This window comes from Ahaetulla prasina, chromosome 4 (genome assembly GCF_028640845.1).
Source record: "Ahaetulla prasina isolate Xishuangbanna chromosome 4, ASM2864084v1, whole genome shotgun sequence".
NCBI classification, from domain to species: Eukaryota; Metazoa; Chordata; class Lepidosauria; order Squamata; family Colubridae; genus Ahaetulla; species Ahaetulla prasina.
This window is the reverse complement of record NC_080542.1, coordinates 81,319,562-81,337,149: the sequence shown is the minus strand read 5'-3', so window position 1 is coordinate 81,337,149 and position 17,588 is coordinate 81,319,562. Positions and strand designations below refer to the sequence as shown.

Genomic DNA, 17,588 nt, shown 5'->3' with positions numbered 1-17,588 from the left:
AGTAATAACGGCTGTTTGCAGCTTCACTATTTTATTTTATTTTTTTATTATTTTTATTTTTAAATTTTTTTCAACAAACAAAAAAGAAAATACATTATTACACCCTTGTGCTATACATAAAAGGAAGATTTCGGTCTTCGGATATATCCTCATGATTGCCAAAATCCACGTTCTCGAGGTACAGGTACTGAAGCGTCCAATTTTCCAAGCGCATAGTCCACAAATGGTTTCCAAGTCTTCCAGAAAATATCTTCTTTATACACACCACTTCTAATTTTAATATCACATGTCAGTTTATCATTTAAGGCTAATTTCCACATTTCAGAATTCCACTCTTCTATTCTAAAAATCACATCTAATTTCCAATATCTAGCTATTATAATTCTACCTATTATAATCATAATTCTAATCAATTCTTTTTCATATTTTGTTAATTCTATTTCCTTAATTACCAACAATAATATAGTTTCCACTCGCAATATTATTACTTTCCCCATCATTTCAAATATCATTTTCTCCAATTGTTGCCAAAACTTTTTAACCTTATCACATTTATACCACATATGTTCATAAGTCCCCAATTCCATCTCACATCTCCAACATTTTTTACTAAATTTTTTATTCATTTGTGACAATCTTACTGGAGTTAAATACCATTTCAAACAACTTTATAATTATGCTCTTTAATCCTTATAGATAAAGTTCTCATAATTCTACTATTCAATTCACATTACAATCTGACTCTGGTATTTCAATATTAAGATCTTTTTCCCAATTTGCCCTCATCACTCTTTGTAATTTTTCATCAAAGTTTATAATCTTATAAACCCTACTAACGAGTCCCTTTAGCCCAATTTCATCTTTCATAATCCGAGATACTAAATATTCAAATTCAGTTTCACATCTATTTATCAAATAGTTTTCCCTTAATTTTTTTAATCATTTTTCTATCTGTATTTTTCAAACCAACTTAACCTAATTTTTCAATAATTTCTTTATTCCTCCTTTCATTTTCCATAACTTTTATCCAATCTCTAATAATTTCTATATTTTCCTCTTTAATCACTTCATTACGTTTTATATTATTTTTAATCGGCCAATTTCCAATTGTCTCCCCCAAAAAGATTATATCCGGAATTAAAATTTTAACAAATTTATTCCACATTTTACTTAATCCCTTTAACCAATAACTTCTAATTACACATTTTGAATTTGCTTTATCTAAAAACCACCTTGATCCAAATTTCTCTATATCCCTTAACTCTAAGTCTCTCCAATAGTTGTCTTCACCTTTAAATATTTTTACCACTATCCGGATACCATACGCACAGTAATAATTAAATAATTTGGGGATTCCCAATCCACCTTCCTTTTGATTTTGATACCACATTTTCTTCACTAATCTAGGTCTCTTCCCACCATTACAAAATTTATCCAATTTTTTCTGATATCCTTCAATATCTTTCTCTGTCAGATTTAACGGGAGCATCTCGAATAAAAAGTTAAACTTGGGCAGCAACATCATCTTACACATTGCAATTCTACCGAACCAAGACAACTTTAACATTTTATATTTGTCTATCTTCTTCTCAATTTCATTAATCACCACATCATAATTAAGTTTTTTCAATTCTTTTTTTTTTTTTATAAAAAGTTTTATTTTTACAATCATATCAAATAATTCATCCAATGTACAGTTATATACAATTAGTCGGGCTTGCCCAGTCACCACCCCCCTTTTTAACACTCTTCCCTCTTCTACCTTCTTCTGCTTTCCAGACCTTCCTCTCCTTCTCTTATCTACATCCTCTCCTCCCTCCACCCTACACCTTCCTTCTCCCTCTTCTACCCCTCTTCCTTCCTCTTCTCCTCTTTCCTACCTCCTACTCTCTCTTTTCTCCCTCCTCACCGTTCTAAAATGGTAACTAGGCAGACCCGACCCTACATTAATTATATTTATACATCTTCAATAATCCCTGTACATTAACCATCACTCCATCTCTACCAACCCCCCCCAATTCCCCTCCTCCTTACCCCCCACCCCCCACCCCGACTTCCCAGAACAAAATGCAGGGTATCAAAACTAACAATCATAATCTAAAATAATTCCTAAATTATAATCTCTAGTCACACCACATTAGTCACACTCTCAATTCCCCTCTCCTTCAAAAATATATCTAATACAAAATATTTCCTAAATTTACTCATATGCTATTCGATATTTTTTTATCTGATACTTATTTTGAATATAATCAATCCACATTTTCCATTCTAAAATATATTTTTCTAGTGTATAGTCTTTCAAGTAAGCGGAGATTTTTGCCATCTCTGCCAGATTTGATACTTTGAGTGTCCATTCTTCAATTGTAGGTAATTCTTCTTTCTTCCAATACTGAGCAATCAAAAGTCTTGCGGCTGTTATTAAGTTCAAAATCAATTTAGTCTCTATAGCTGTACAGTCCATAATAATTCCTAGTAGAAAGAACTGGAGTAAACTTAATCTTCTTTTTCAAAATATTCTGCATGATCCACCATACTTTAATCCAAAATGCTTTAACTTTTTTACAAGTCCACCATATATGGTAATAAGTGGCATCTTCACAATCGCATCTCCAACATTTTGCCTGTACATTAGGATACATACATGACAACTTTTTGGGGTCTAAATGCCATCTATAAAACATCTTATAAAAATTTTCTCTCATATTTTGCGCTTGTGTAAATTTAACATTCCTCACCCAAATTCTTTCCCAAGTTTCCAACATTATTGGTTGCTGAAAATTTTGTGCCCACTTAATCATACAATCCTTAACTAGTTCGGACTCTGAGTCTATTTCTACTAATACATTATACAACCTCTTAATATGCTGTTGGCCTTGATCTCTCATTTGTTTTAACAAATTATCCTCAGTTTGTTTAACACCTATTTTTTGATCTAATTTCCATCTAGCTTGTAATTGTCCATATTGGAACCATGTATAATTTTTCCCTTCTTCCCCCATCTTTTCTCTGGATTTTAATTGTAGTTCCCCCTTTTCCATACAAAGAAGTTCTTTATAGGTAACTACCTCCATCTTTTGATATATATTTATATTTTCTATCATGTGTCTCGGGATTGCCCATATTGGAATCTTTCCATCTAATTTATATTGATATTTCCTCCAAACCCTCAATAATGCATTTCTAATTATATTATTTTTAAATATTTTATCTACTTTCTTATCATATAATATATAGGCGTGCCAGCCATATAACAACCCATACCCTTCTATATTCAAAACTCTTTCCTCAGTTAAATTAATCCAATCAGTAATTAATGATAAAACAACTGCTTCATAATACAATTTCAAGTTAGGCATTTTAAGACCCCCCCTTTCCCTTGTATCCTGCATTATTTTTAATTTTATTCTTGGTTTTTTGCCCATCCATACAAAGTTATTAATCCCCTTTTGCCATTCCTGTAATTTAATATCATTCTTAAGCACCGGTATCATTTGAAATAAAAATAGAAACCTGGGCAAAACATTCATTTTTATAGCCGCTATTCTTCCCAACAAGGATAGTTGTAACTTCTTCCAACTCTCCATTTCTTTCCATACCTTCTGCCACAATACCTCATAATTATTTTTATATAATTTGACGTTTGAAGCTGTAATATATATTCCTAAATATTTAACCTTTTTAACGATTTCAAAACCTGTAATTCTTTCTAACTCTTCTTTTTGTTGTATATTCATATTTTTAGTTATCATCTTTGTCTTTTGCTGATTCACCTTAAATCCAGATACTTTACCATACTGACCAATTATATATTTTAAACCAGTAGCTGAGTATATTGGTTGAGATACAGTAACAACCAAGTCATCTGCGAAAGCTCTTAATCTGTAATCTTGATGTTTAACTCTAATTCCCTTTATTTGATCAGACTACGTATTTTATTCAAAAGAATTTCTAAAGTTAAAATAAAAAGTAATGGAGACAGGGGACATCCTGTCTCGTCCCTTTCCCAATTTTAAAAGTTTCTGTTAACCCACCATTTACTATTATTTGTGCTGTTTGCTTCTGATATATTGCCTTAATTGCGTGGATAAAATAATCCCCAAATTGCATTTTTTCTATTACTTTAAACAGAAATTGCCAGTCCAATCTATCAAAAGCTTTTTCAGCATCCAAAAAAAAAAAAGCCGCTGAGATTTGGTTGTTTCTTTCCAAATATTCAAGTAAATTTACAATTTGCCTCACATTATATCTCATCTGCCTACCCTTAATAAATCCTGACTGATCATTATGAATTATTTGATTCATCACTGGCATTAATCTATTAGCAAGTATCTTGGCAAATATCTTATAATCAGTATTTAAAAGTGATATAGGCCTATAATTCTCTGCTTTAATACCATCTCGATCTTCCTTCGGTATTAGTGAAATAAAGGCTGTCCTCCATGAAGGGGGAACATCTCCTCCCATTTGAATTTTATTAAATAACTCTTTAAGTGGTTCAACCATCTCATTTTGTAAATTTTTATAATAAACAGAGTATTATAGTAAGTTGTATACTAGGGATATGATTGATGATATAGAGATAGAAAGATATTTACAACAACAAAATATTTGTGAGCTTACAGAAAATCAAAGAGAAGAACTGAATCAATTAATTACTTCAGAGGAAATTTTGTTAGCAATTAAGCAACTTAAAATTGGTAAAGCACCAGGTACAGATGGCTTAACAGCTGTTTATTATAAGTTTTTTCAATTCTTTAACCTTGAGTGAAAGCACTATACCCAAATATTTCAATGTATTTTTAATCCTTATCCCAAATTGCTCTTGCATATTCTCGCACTCATTTCCATTACTATCCATCAATAATTCTGACTTTGACCAATTTACTTTCAGACCTGTCATTTCCTCAAATTCTTTCAAATGCTTATATATCTTTTTCAGGTCTTTCTCTACATTTTTCAAAATAATTAAAGTATCATCCGCATACAAATTTATCTTATACCCCTTATATCCTTCTAATTCTTCATCTTTTTCTATCATTTTTGTCAAAATTTCCATAGCCAATAAAAATAATGTTGGGGACAAGGGACATCCTTGTCTCGTACCTGCTTCTAATTTTATCTCTTCAGTTAATATTCCATTCACCTTCACTCTTGCACTGCTTTTTTGATACAATTTTGAAATAACATGTATAAACTTATTACGAGCCTAAAGCCTCCACAATTACTTTAATAGTTTCCCATTATGGAATCAAAAGCTTTAAAAATATCCAATGATATTATACCAATTTTATCACCGTTATATTCAGCTACATCTATAATATTTAATACTCTTCTAACAATATCACTCATATATCTACCCTTCACGAAACCTACTTGGTTGTAACTTATATATCTATCTATAAATCTATTTAATCTATTACTTATAATAGCAGTAAATATCTTTGCATCCTGATTAATTAAAGAAATGGGCCGATAGGACTCAATCCTTTCTAAATCTTTATCTGGCTTAGGAATTAGGGATATCACCGTTCTATTCCATGACGAAGGTACTTCTCCACCATGTAATATTCCATTAAATAATTTTTGCAATCTTGGTATTATTAATTCTTTAAATTCTTTATAGAACTCAGCAGGTAATCCATCTTCACCTGGAGCTTTCCCTAATTTTATTTTTTGTATAACTCCATTAATCTCATCTTGTGTTATGTCTTCTTCCATCAATTCCTTATATGTTTGATCGATTTTCACCGCATATTTTTCTAAATAGCTTTGCAATTTTCCCCGATTAACTGATTTCTTTGAATATAGATTCTGAAAAAAAATTCTAACCACTTCACTTTTCTCTAATTTTTTATAACATCTTATACCTCTGTCATCTATCAAACTCCAATTTCTCTCTTCTCTCTTTTATTTTTCGCCATCTTTGCCAATAACTTAGAATTTCTGTTACTAAATTCAAAAAAATTCCTATTTAAATATCTCAAATTTCTTTTTACCAACTCTATCCTCTTCTATCATTTTATTTCTTAACATATTAAACTCCTGAAGAATTTTTTTTTCTTTAGTAAGCAAAAATTGATTTTCCAATTCTTTAATCTGGTTTTTATCTCTTTCCATTTTAATTTTATAATTTTTATATTTCCTACTTGATAATTTAATACTCTCCCCTCTAAACACCGCTTTCATCGCGTCCCAAACAATTTCAAATTTAATCTCCCCGTTATCATTTAATCTCCAACTTTCCTCCAATTTTTTAAGTATCCATTTTTTATCCTTTTCATTTTTATACAATTTCTTCTCATATCTCCAATAGCTTCTTTTTTTCTCAAAATTAAAATCTAAATCCACCATAACTTCTGCATGATCAATTTTAAAAATTCCCATCTACCTTGTCCACATTATTCAACAAATCTTTAGAAAGAAAATATAATCAATTCTAGAATATGTATTATATATCTTAGAGAAAAAGTATATACTCTTTCAATTCCTTTGACCTCTCTCACACATCCACCATGCCGTTTGAAGCATCCACGTATTTAAAATCCCATTTTATTTGCTCCTCCACAGCGGTTGGGGTTAGTACTGTCTATTTTATCTCTGATTAAATTAAAATCCCCAGCCACAATTACTTTCCTACACTTTCCTTCTCCAAAATTTTTGTTATTTTTTCAAGAAATTCTCTTTGTTTTTCATTCGGTAAATATAAATTAACAAGTGTCACTTTTTCCTCATTAAGATTTCCAACAATTATTACATATCTTCCATCCTCATCCAAAATTACCTGATGTTTTTCAAAATACACCCTATCTGATATCAGTGTTGCAACTCCTCTGGCTTTTGAAGTTCCAAATGCTTTTTCATATATTTGCATACCTTTTATATACATTCTATTTGAATCTTCAGATTTCTGATGGGTTTCTTGTAGAAATAAAATATCTGGTAAATCTCTTTTAATCTTAAATTCCAATCTTCTTCTTTTAATCTGATTCCCTGTACCCTTCACATTCCATGACATTATCTTTATAACTCCCATTCAAAATATAAATCTTTCAATCCTATCCCCGCATCTTCCTTTCTGTGCCCAAAACCCAACACCAAACTCCCACATAACCAACATTTAACATATAAAAAACAACAACAAAAACAAAAACAAAAAACAACAACAAGACAAACAACAAAATACAAACAATCTTCTTCCCCCACATCCTCATTGATTTCGCCTCCATAAAGAGAATGGGGGAGAGGGGACGTGCCAATGTCCGGGCCACTTCTTTCGGGCTGTCTATTTAAATTCATCACTCAAAAAAAAAGATAATGATGGCTCTCTCCCGCATTCAACTTCATATTTTCCAAGACTCTTATCTGCTTCTTCTCCTACTGTATCCTCACGACTTTTCTTCTGTTCAACCAACACAGGTGATATTTCTTTCCTCTTTAACCCTTTGGGGTCTTGCCCTCCAATAGCCCCTTTTTCTTCTTCTGGGGTTGATGTTTCCACGTGTGTTCCACCCATCTTAAGCATTTGGTCTTTTATCTCCATTAAATCCTCCATCTCAATCAGTCCAAGTTCCCGTAAATATAATAGTGCATCTATGTCTGGGGTGATTGTACGCATCCTTCCTTTATAATAAAATTTCAATTGTTGTGGTGGCCTCCAATTATATTTAATTCCATTATCTCTCAAAACTTTTGTAATTGGTTTTAAAAAAAATCTCCATGCCCTTTCTTCTCTTGATATATCCAGGAAGACTTGAATAGTCTTCCCTTCAAACTTTAAAGCATCTCCCATCTCTCTCACCTTGGCCATAACTTCCAGCTTATCACCAAGATTTGCAAACCTGACAAGCACATTCCTGTTAAAACCATTTTGCCTTCTATATCCAATTTTAAAAACACTTGCCAGATCTGCTATTGTGAACGTAAGTTGCGTATCCAAATCATTAATCCATTTCAAAACCCGCTGTTTCAATTTATCCTCCTTTTCTTCTGAAATCCCGCGGATAACCAAATTATATTTCCTCATCTCTTCTTCCAAGAGACAAATTCTCTTATCTTGCTGCTCATTTTTATAATATATTTCACCAATTTGCCGATCTACTTTTACCTCATGTACATGGATCTGCTCCATTTCATCTTTAATAATTGTCATTTCCTCTCTTTGCTTTGCAAAATTTTCATTCATCTCTTGTTTCATATTTTTCATTTCCGATGTCATTTCCAGTCTCATATTGTCCATACGCTCTGATAGTCCTGCTATTTTTTCCCCAATTTATTTAAAGCTGCAGCAAGTTGCTGCGTTTCTGAAAGTTGTTGAGTCATTTTAAATAATCTTAAAAAACTTTTTTCCAAGCTAGTATTTCAAACCAATTTTATAGAGGGTCTTAATGAAGATCAAGGGACGGCAGTCTTTTAATTGAAGCGAAGCGGCTTATTTGCACTCGTTATCTCTCAGTAGCTTGTGACTCATAGTCACTCCACAAAGAAACACAGATACCTCCCAGCTTTTAAACAATAATCAGCGCCATTTTTTCTCCACGTCAGCAAAGGAGAAAGAAAAAAAAAGACCAACTTAAACTTCAAAACAAAGTCCTTTTTTTGTTTTCTGTGATATAAACAAGCTATTAATTTCCTCTCAAAAGAAAAAAAAAAAAATTATCCGCCCAGTGAAATCCTATTGCTGCCAGTCAGTCCAACACAAAAGATCGGTTTCTCTTCAGTTAAATTCTTCTCATTAACAAATTCAGTCTTTAATATTCACTCCTTAGCCTCAGCAATAAAAAATTTTTTTTTAACACAGAACATGATAGTAATAATAATAATAATAATAATAATAATAATAATAATAATAATAATAATAATAATAATAATAATAATAATAATAATAATAATTTAATTTGTATACCGCCCTTCTCCCGAAGGACTCAGGGCGGTGAACAGGCAGATAAAATAAAGACAATACATTCAATAAAAACAATATTTTAAAAAACTTATTCCAATAGCCTAAAATTTAAAATACAATACGAAATATAAAATAAACCCCAATAAAATCCATATTTAAAACCCTATTAAGCCAGTCCTGCTCGAAAGAATAGATATGTTTTAAGCTCGCGGCGAAAAGTCCGGAGGTCTGGAAGTTGTCGAAGTCCTGGGGGAAGCTCATTCCAGAGGGTAGGTGCCCCCACAGAGAAGGCTCTCCCCCTGGGGGTCGCCAGCCTGCACTGTCTGGCTGGCGGCACCCTGAGAAACCCTCTCTATGAGCGTACCGGTTGGTGGGAGGCATGTGGTAACAGAAGGCGGTCCGAAGATATCGGTCCTATGCCATGGAGCGCTTTAAAGGTGGTAACCAACACCTTGAAGTGCACTGAAAACCACAGGTAGCCAGTGCAGCCTCGCAGGATCGGTGTTATATGGGAGCCACAGTGGCTCCTCTATCACTCTTGGCTGCATTCTGAACTAACTGAAGTCTCGGGTGCACCTCAAGGAGCCCCATGTAGAGCGTTACAGTAGTCCAGGCGAGAAGTGACGAGGGCATGAGTGACCGTGCATAAGGCATCCCGGTCTAGAAAGGGGCGCAACTGGCGGACCAGGCGAACCTGGTAAAAAGCTCTCCTGGAGACGGTCGGCAAATGATCTTCAAAGGACAACCGTCCATCCAGGAGAACCCCCAAATTGCGCACCCTCTCCATTGGGGCCAATGATTCGCCCCCAACAGTCAGCCGCGGTTGCAGCTGACTGTACCGGGATGCCGGCATCCACAGCCACTCAGTCTTGGAGGGGTTGAGCTTGAGCCTGTTTCTCCCCATCCAGACCCGTACGGCCTCCACACACCGAGACAACACTTCAACAGCTTCATTGGGGTGGTCAGGGGTGGAAATGTACAGCTGGGTGTCATCCGCGTACAGTTGATAACTCACCCCAAAACCACTGATGACCTCGCCCAGCAGCTTCATGTAGATGTTGAACATTATAATAGGAAAAGCAAAAGACAACAATTATTCCAAACTTATCGTGTCTGCCAGTAGGCTCGGTCACCCCCACGCTATAAAAACTCCTTAATTCAAGCAATTTCAGATGACCTACCAGTTTTAAATTCAGTCTGCTGGGCTATTAACACTTTCACTTCATGATTTATTAACTTTCATCCAAAACGGTGCGTTCCAAACAGCATAAATCCTCATAAATCTTCATTAATAAGCCCTGTGAAGTAAAGGAAAGGTCCTTAGCCCACCACGGTCATGGCCACGCCCCCAGCTTCACTATTTTAAAGGGAAGCCTGTCTTCTTCCGGGCTGCTGGTATCGCTTCCCCAGCCCCCCCCCCCCCAACCTCCAGAGCTCATGATTTTTCCCCATTAGGACATCTGATCATCCCTGGGCATCCAATGTCAAAGCCAAGGGCTCTGAGCACTCCGGCTGCAATCATTGGAATTTTGACGCACACACGCTTGGAGGATTCAAAGTCGCCCCAAAATCTACTTCAGAGGCACAACTGCAGCGGTTAAGCGATCTTCTGAAGTCAAGTGGCTGGCTGGAGGCTCGTTTTAATGGTGATGGGGGGGCAGGGGAGGGTGAGTGGCAAAGCCAGCTGCAGCCTCAAGCCCCTGTTAAGTACCTCTGATAGAATGAGGGCTTGAAATGGTAGCGGTAGCGTTTCCAGATAGGCTGAAGTGGCCAGCACACAAGAAAGGATTAATAGATTTTTAAATAGACCTGAATGGCTTGTCTTTGTCTTCAATGATCTGGGCTTCCAGAAGGATTGATCCAGAGAATCTGAAATATGTGTCCTCAGAGTGACTGAGTCGAAAAACTGAAGTCGATGGAGGCATATGGAGGCGTGGCCATAAAAATTATGACTCAATCTTCAGGCAGATCCACTGTATCAATCCCCATCCCTGGTCCACTCTGCAGATCATTGGGAGAACTATGAGCTATGTGCCCATAGTCCAACACATTTGAAGGATACTAATTAGGGAAGGTTGCCAAAATACATATATGTACATGGAGTAGAGAGATCTTAGTTTTAATTCATGATGCAGGTCAAACTGAAATAAAATGTGATTTAGTTAATATGTCTAGAGTACATAGTAGCCTGCAGTACCTATATAGAAGCATTTGCTGTGTTGCACATACATTAATCTCAAAATTAAATAACATTTAAGATAGCTCACCATGCCAAATTAAAATATAGAGACACAATCCCTTCATGGAAAATTTTCACCTTATTATAGAATTTTAGTTCTAGAGTGAGAGAAAATGTTTTGCTATTTAGTGTTCAGCCAAAGATTCAATGAAAACAAGAAGCAATATAAGAAAACCTTAATCAATCAAATTACAATGGATAGATAAAATTGCTTTTAAAAATTGTTTGATATCATTAGAGGGCAAACGGATTACTTATTTCATCTCTTTTTCCTTTCTCCCATTCCATTTTTTTTCTAAGAGGGAAAAGTAAATGCAAAGTCACAATACTTTTAATGCCTCTTTGAATCTCTACAGAGAAAACATTGCTCATGAAGCTTAAAGAAGACATTGTTCCAGTTCTGGTCACTTTGAAGAGAAAAGCTAGTTTTCTAAAAAGAAACTAGTTCTGATCAGAATTTAAGTAGAAGTCTGTAGGAATAAGAAGTACAATATGGATTTTATTTCCTAGGAAAGCATACAGGAAACACACAAACAATGAAACAAAAAACATCCAAATCCTCTATATGGTAATATCATATTGCAAAATACATTTGATCCACTTGAGATTCTCTTCCCAATCTCTGAGTCACAGATGCATGAAAATCTATTTCAACAATCAAATTTGTTAAATTAAAAGACCTTCCTGGAAATGGAATTAATCTTTCAATTTGTAGAAGAAATAGCTTCTAATGGAAAGACATCCACTGAATTATTCTTCTGTTATGTTTTTCTTTCTGAGGGATATGGCACTTCTCATTAATAGAAGTAAGTATTTTCTGAAATGACTGTTCTGTTTCTAACAAGCAAGGACAACTTTTTTTTACTACTTAATCAGCTTCTTTAAATAGCTGTGGAAAATGAGGCTCAATTGAGATGGTAAGATAGTTAAAATTATAATTTTGAACAAAAAGAAAGTAATACTTATTTCATTTCTTCACAAAATATAGCTATTTTGGACATTTGAGAAAGAAAATAGTATTTTTAAAAAAGAAAAGTTACTGAATAAAAGAGAAAAAAGAGAACCTTGAAGGGGCATTTTGCCCCTAGGTATAGGTAGCAATTACAGATTAACAGAGTTGGAAGGGACCTTAGGTCATCTAATCCAACCCCCACCCAAGCAGAAGACCCTACACCATTTTTGACAAATGCAGTGGACGCTATGCAGCCGGTTCGCCGAACTCCATAAAAAATTAGCTACCAGTTCTACTGAACGCGGGCAAACCGGCTGAATCCCACCACTGGATTGGCCCAGGATTTCTGCATAAGGCAGGACTAAAACTCACAATCTCCCAGTTTCTAGGCTGATGCCTTATGCACTACACTGGACTGACTCTCGGCTTCATAGTACTAGAAGCATAAATTCATTTTATTCTCTTTTCACAATAGCTTTCTTTCTTCCTTTTTATTTCATTTTGTCACAACAGTATACACAAACATCGACATAAATAAAAAACAACAAGTCATAAAAGATATATATATATATATATATATATATATAGGTCTTTAGTTTGTTAGGTTTTCTCCGTGTAAAATTGGAAGTGTCTTGGCGACGTTTGAAGTCTCATTCGTCATCTTCAGGCTTCAGCCAGTGCTTCTGGGAGCTTCTTGCTCCCAGAAGCGCAAGCCTGAAGATGACGAATCGTCTCAAGACACTTCTCAATTAGAACAACAACCAAAGACCTATATACAAAATTGAAACCTCAGAAAACAAATATATATATATATATATATATATATATATATATATATATATATATATATATATATATATATATATATGTAGGTATGTAGGTAGGTATGTAGGTAGGTAGGTAGGTAGGTAAAAGTATGCAACAGCTATGTTAATTTGATATAATGAAAGGAACAATAGGACAGGAATGGTAGGCACTTTTGTGCTCTTATGCGCGCCTCTTAGGAATGGGGTGAGGTCAATAGTAGACAGTTTTTGGTTGAAGATTTTGCGATTTTGAGTAGAGACTATGGAGTCAGGTAATGAGTTCCAAGCTTTCTTTCCTTCCTTTCTTTTCTTTCTTTCTTAAACACACATGCGCACGCACACACACACACACACACACACACACACCAATCAGCCTAACATCAATACCCAGGAAGATACTGGAAAAGATAATAAAAAATTAGATCTGCCAACATCTAGAAACGAGCAAAATAATAACTAGAAGAATAACAAGCATGAGTTTGTTGACAGATCATTCCAAGCCAATTTTATTTCATTCTTTAACATAGTGACTAAATTAGAGGATCAGCAAAATACGGTGGACATAGTATATTTAGACCTCAGCAAGGCATTTGACAAAGTCATTCAATATCTTCATATATGACTTAGATGAGGGAATAGAAGGGGAATTTATCAAATCTGTGGATTATAGTAAACTGGAAGGAATAGCCAACACCCTAGAAGATAGACTTGAACACTGGGCCGTAATTAACAGAATGAAATTCAATGTAGAGAAAAATAAAGTCTTGCACTAAGGCAAGAAAAACCAAAAGTACACATATAGACTGGGTGAAACCAGGCTTAATAGCAGTAAGAGGGTTCTTGGAGTCTTAGTGGACAACCAAATAAATATGAGTGTACAGTGGCAGCCACAAAAGCCAATGCAAACCTAAGTTGCATTAACGGAGGGATTCAATCAAGATCAATTATGTATTAATACCACTTTATAAAGCTTTAGTAAGACTACACCTAGAATACTGCATCCAGTTTTAGTCACCACACTATAAAAAAAGATGTTGAGACCCTAGAAAGAGTGCAGAAAAGAGCTACAAAAATGATTAGGAGACTGGAAGCTAAAATATATGCATTTTTGAATAGTTTGTTCCATTTTTTTTATTTTTTACACACAAACAACAACATACACAATACATCTGGACAATATTTTCTGGACAAAATATTGGCACTTAGTTCCAAAAATTGGAACTTAGATAATAAGATGGAAGATATACAGGCAAAGGTAGATAGGGCAGATGAAGAAAGAGTAATATTTCAATATAGATTAATGGAATATGCTATAAGGGTGAGGGGATTGAGGCAAAATAGGAAGGAAAATTTAAAAGAGATTTTTACACAAGCCTTTGCTCAGATAAAGGGTGTGGAGCCAGAAGACTTTGAGATTAATATTGAAAGAATTTATCGTGTTAATTCTTGGTGGGCAAGACAAAATAGATTACCAAGGGATGTGGTTATTTATTTTACAACTAAAAAGATTAGGTATGAAATCTTGCAAGCCTTTTATAAAAATAAATTTCAAATATTGGGACAAGATATAAAAATGATGAAGGAAATTCCTCCTAAAATGTTAAGAAAGAGAAGAGAATTTGCTTTTTTAGTGGATGAGTTTAAGAAACATCAGATATATTTTAGATGGGAAGTTCCAATGGGTTTGTCAGTGAATTTTAGAGGCAGAAAGTATTTTCTTAATTCAGTTACGAAAGCAAGACATTTCTATATTAATGTTTTAAAGAGTGGGAATCCTTTGTTGTTAGATGCTAAGTTAAATGGTTTGGAAATGATGGAAAATGGAGGGGAGGGGAGGAATGTTTAAGATGTGAATATGATGATTATGGTTAATTTTTGAAATTGATTTGTTTAGGATACAAATTATAGGATTTTTGTTATTTGCTATTTGTATGGTATAAACCTATGGGATGATATTATTTAATTGTGAAGGATGGAAAGTAAAATTTATGAATTTAGATAATGTTGTGGATGTAATGATTTTAATTGTTTACTGTTATATTGTGGATGTAGCTTAAATGATTATTTGTTTTAACTGACACGTTTGTAGATAGTAAAAGTTATGAAGTTAAGTTGGAAATATTGTATTGAGAGATTTTATTCGTTATGATATTTGATTGATGGAGTAGTATTGGAAGATTGGACATTAAATGTTATGACAATTGAAGAAAGATATAAGTGATGAAAATTTGAATTTGAGAAGCTGGATCGTAATTTAAGAAATGGACTTATGAAATTTGAAGAAATATACAAGTGGGAGAAAAAATCTGAATTTGAGAAGATGGACTAATTTTTAAAATGGGCTGTAAGAAGAACGGACATTAAATGTTACGACAATTGAAGAAATATATAACTGATGAAAATTTGAGTTCGGGAAGATGGACTGTAATTCAAGAAATGGACTTATGAAATTTGAAGGAGTATATAAGGGGGAAAAATTTGAATTTGAGAAGATGGATCAATTTTAAAAATGGATTGTAAGAAGAAGTAATATGTGAAGTTGGTATTGTTTCTTGTCTTTTTTTTATTATTCTTTCTTATCTCTTTATTTTTATTCTGAGGGGATTTAAAGTTTTATTTTTATTTTTTTTAAGTTTTAAATTTTTGAGGGTGGGAGTTTATGTATATTTTGTATATTTTAGCTTGTGATTGTTGGTCATAATACCCGGTATTTGCTCTGGGAAGTCGGGGGGGGGGAAGGGGGAGGAGGGGGGAAAGGGGGGAAAATGATACATGGATTGGTTATTAACGTACAATAATGTTTGAAGATATGAAATTAAAATTTAAAATGATATTGGGGCTGCTCGACTGCCATTTCAGAAAGAAAAGGAGAGAGGATTAGAAGGAGGGAAGAAAGTAGGTAGGAAAGAGTTGAGAAGGAGGAGGGGAATAAGAAGGTTAGATAGGGTGGAAGAAGGGAGGAGTGGAGAAGGAGGAGAGGAAGTAGTAAAGTGAAGGAGATGAAGGATGGGAAAGTAGTAGAGGGTAGAGAGGGAGGTTGTGAAGAAAGGAAGTGGCAGTCGGGCAGGCCTGAATCAGTAATAAATAAAAATTAATGATTAATGATGGATAATAGTTTGTACATAAATATGATGTTGGAAAATGGAAATAAAAATTATTTTAAAAAAAATCTGAATCCATCCGTCCTTTCAGTTCAAGTGTCATTTTGTCCATCTCGGTGCAATCCAATATTTTTTTAATTATTAACTCTTCAGAGGGTGTATTTGAGCTTCTCCAACATTGTGCAAATGCCAATCTTACTGCCATTGTCATATGTAAAATGATTTATGCTGTTGTTTTTTCATATTTTGTTCTCATCATTCCTAAAAGAAACAGCTCTGGTCTGTATTCTATCTGGAAGCCTGTTACTTCCTGTATCCAACTATATACTTTCACCAATATTTTTTTGTTTCAGAGCGTGACCACCACGTATGAAAGAAGGTACCTTGCTTTTGTCCACATTTCCAACAATTGGAGTTTAAATTTGGATATATTTTTGCCAATCTAGAAGGTGCCAAATACCAACGGTAAAACGTTTTATATTGATTTTCTTTGTATTTTGCCGATCTGGTTAATTTATAATTTTTGTTCCAAATTGTTTCCCAATCCTCTAATTCGATATTATGCCCAATATTTCTAGCTCAGGCTATCATAGCTCCTTTTACTATATCTCCTGCTCTGTCAAATTCTAATAAATAATTATAAATTTTGGTTATTAATTTTTCATCTGGACCAGTCAATATTTTGTCTAAAATATTTTGTTTTGAAAGAGTTTCAATACTGTATTCATCTTTAGCTTTTATATATCTTGATTTTAATTGTAAGTAAGGCCACCAATCTATATTTATTCCCTGTTCTGCCAATTCTTGCCTATTTTTTAGATTCCCCTGATTATCTAGAATTTTGCTGTATTTTGCCATTTTTCTTAGATTCAGAGCATTGGGATGGATCATTGCTTCCATCGTCGAAGCCCAATTAGGGATTTTCATATAATGCTTTTTCTTAATTTCTTGCCATGTTTGCATTAGGGCTTCTCGTATTTTATGTTGTAAGAAATATGAATGAGATTTGTTCTCTCTGTCCTATAGGAAGGCATGCCATCCTTTTTTTAAATCATGTCCTTCCAATGTGAATAATCTTTTATTTCTCAAATTGATCTATTCTTTAATCCAAACTAGGGTTGCTGCCTGATAATAAAGTTGCCAATCTGGGAGCCCTAAGCCACCTCTGTTTCTGCTGTCCTGAAGGTCTGTTAGTTTTATTCTTGCTTTTTTCTTTGCCCATATAAATTTTGTTGTAACTTGATTCAATTCTGTGAAAAGTTCCTTATCTAATTTTAGAATAGAATTTTTATTGGCCAAGTGTGATTGGACACACAAGGAATTTGTCTTGGTGCATATGCTCTCAGTGTACATAAAAGAAAAGATACGTTCATCAAGGTACAACATTTACAACACAATTGATGATAATATATCAATATAAATCATAGGATTGCCAGCAACAAGTTATAGTCATACAGTCATAAGTGGAAAGAGATTGGTGATGGGAACTATGAAACGATTAATTAAATTAATTAAATTAAATTAATTACTGCAGATTCAGTAAATAGTCTGACAGTGTTGAGGGAATTATTTGTTTAGCAGAGTGATG

The 17,588-nt window shown here is 34.0% G+C and overlaps 2 protein-coding genes across 5 annotated transcripts in view; both read right to left on the bottom strand.

The window, feature by feature from the left end:
- Positions 1-17,588, bottom strand: part of EIF1B (eukaryotic translation initiation factor 1B) — a 237,067-nt gene that overhangs the window by 128,039 nt on the left and 91,440 nt on the right. Inside the window, exons 4-5 of one of the 4 annotated variants that reach the window (XR_009155195.1) lie at positions 10,084-10,200; positions 2,500-2,624 (exon numbers count right to left, since the gene is read on the bottom strand). The exons of 1 other annotated variant lie outside the window; for it this stretch is intronic. The gene's annotated coding sequence lies outside the window, so the exon portion shown is untranslated. Of the gene's footprint in view, positions 1-2,499; positions 2,625-9,595; positions 9,948-10,077; positions 10,201-17,588 lie in introns of those variants that run through there. 2 more of the 4 variants (XR_009155194.1, XM_058184217.1) reach the window with 2 other exon arrangements.
- Positions 1-17,588, bottom strand: part of CCK (cholecystokinin) — a 205,239-nt gene that overhangs the window by 133,068 nt on the left and 54,583 nt on the right. The gene's annotated exons all lie outside the window — the stretch shown is intronic.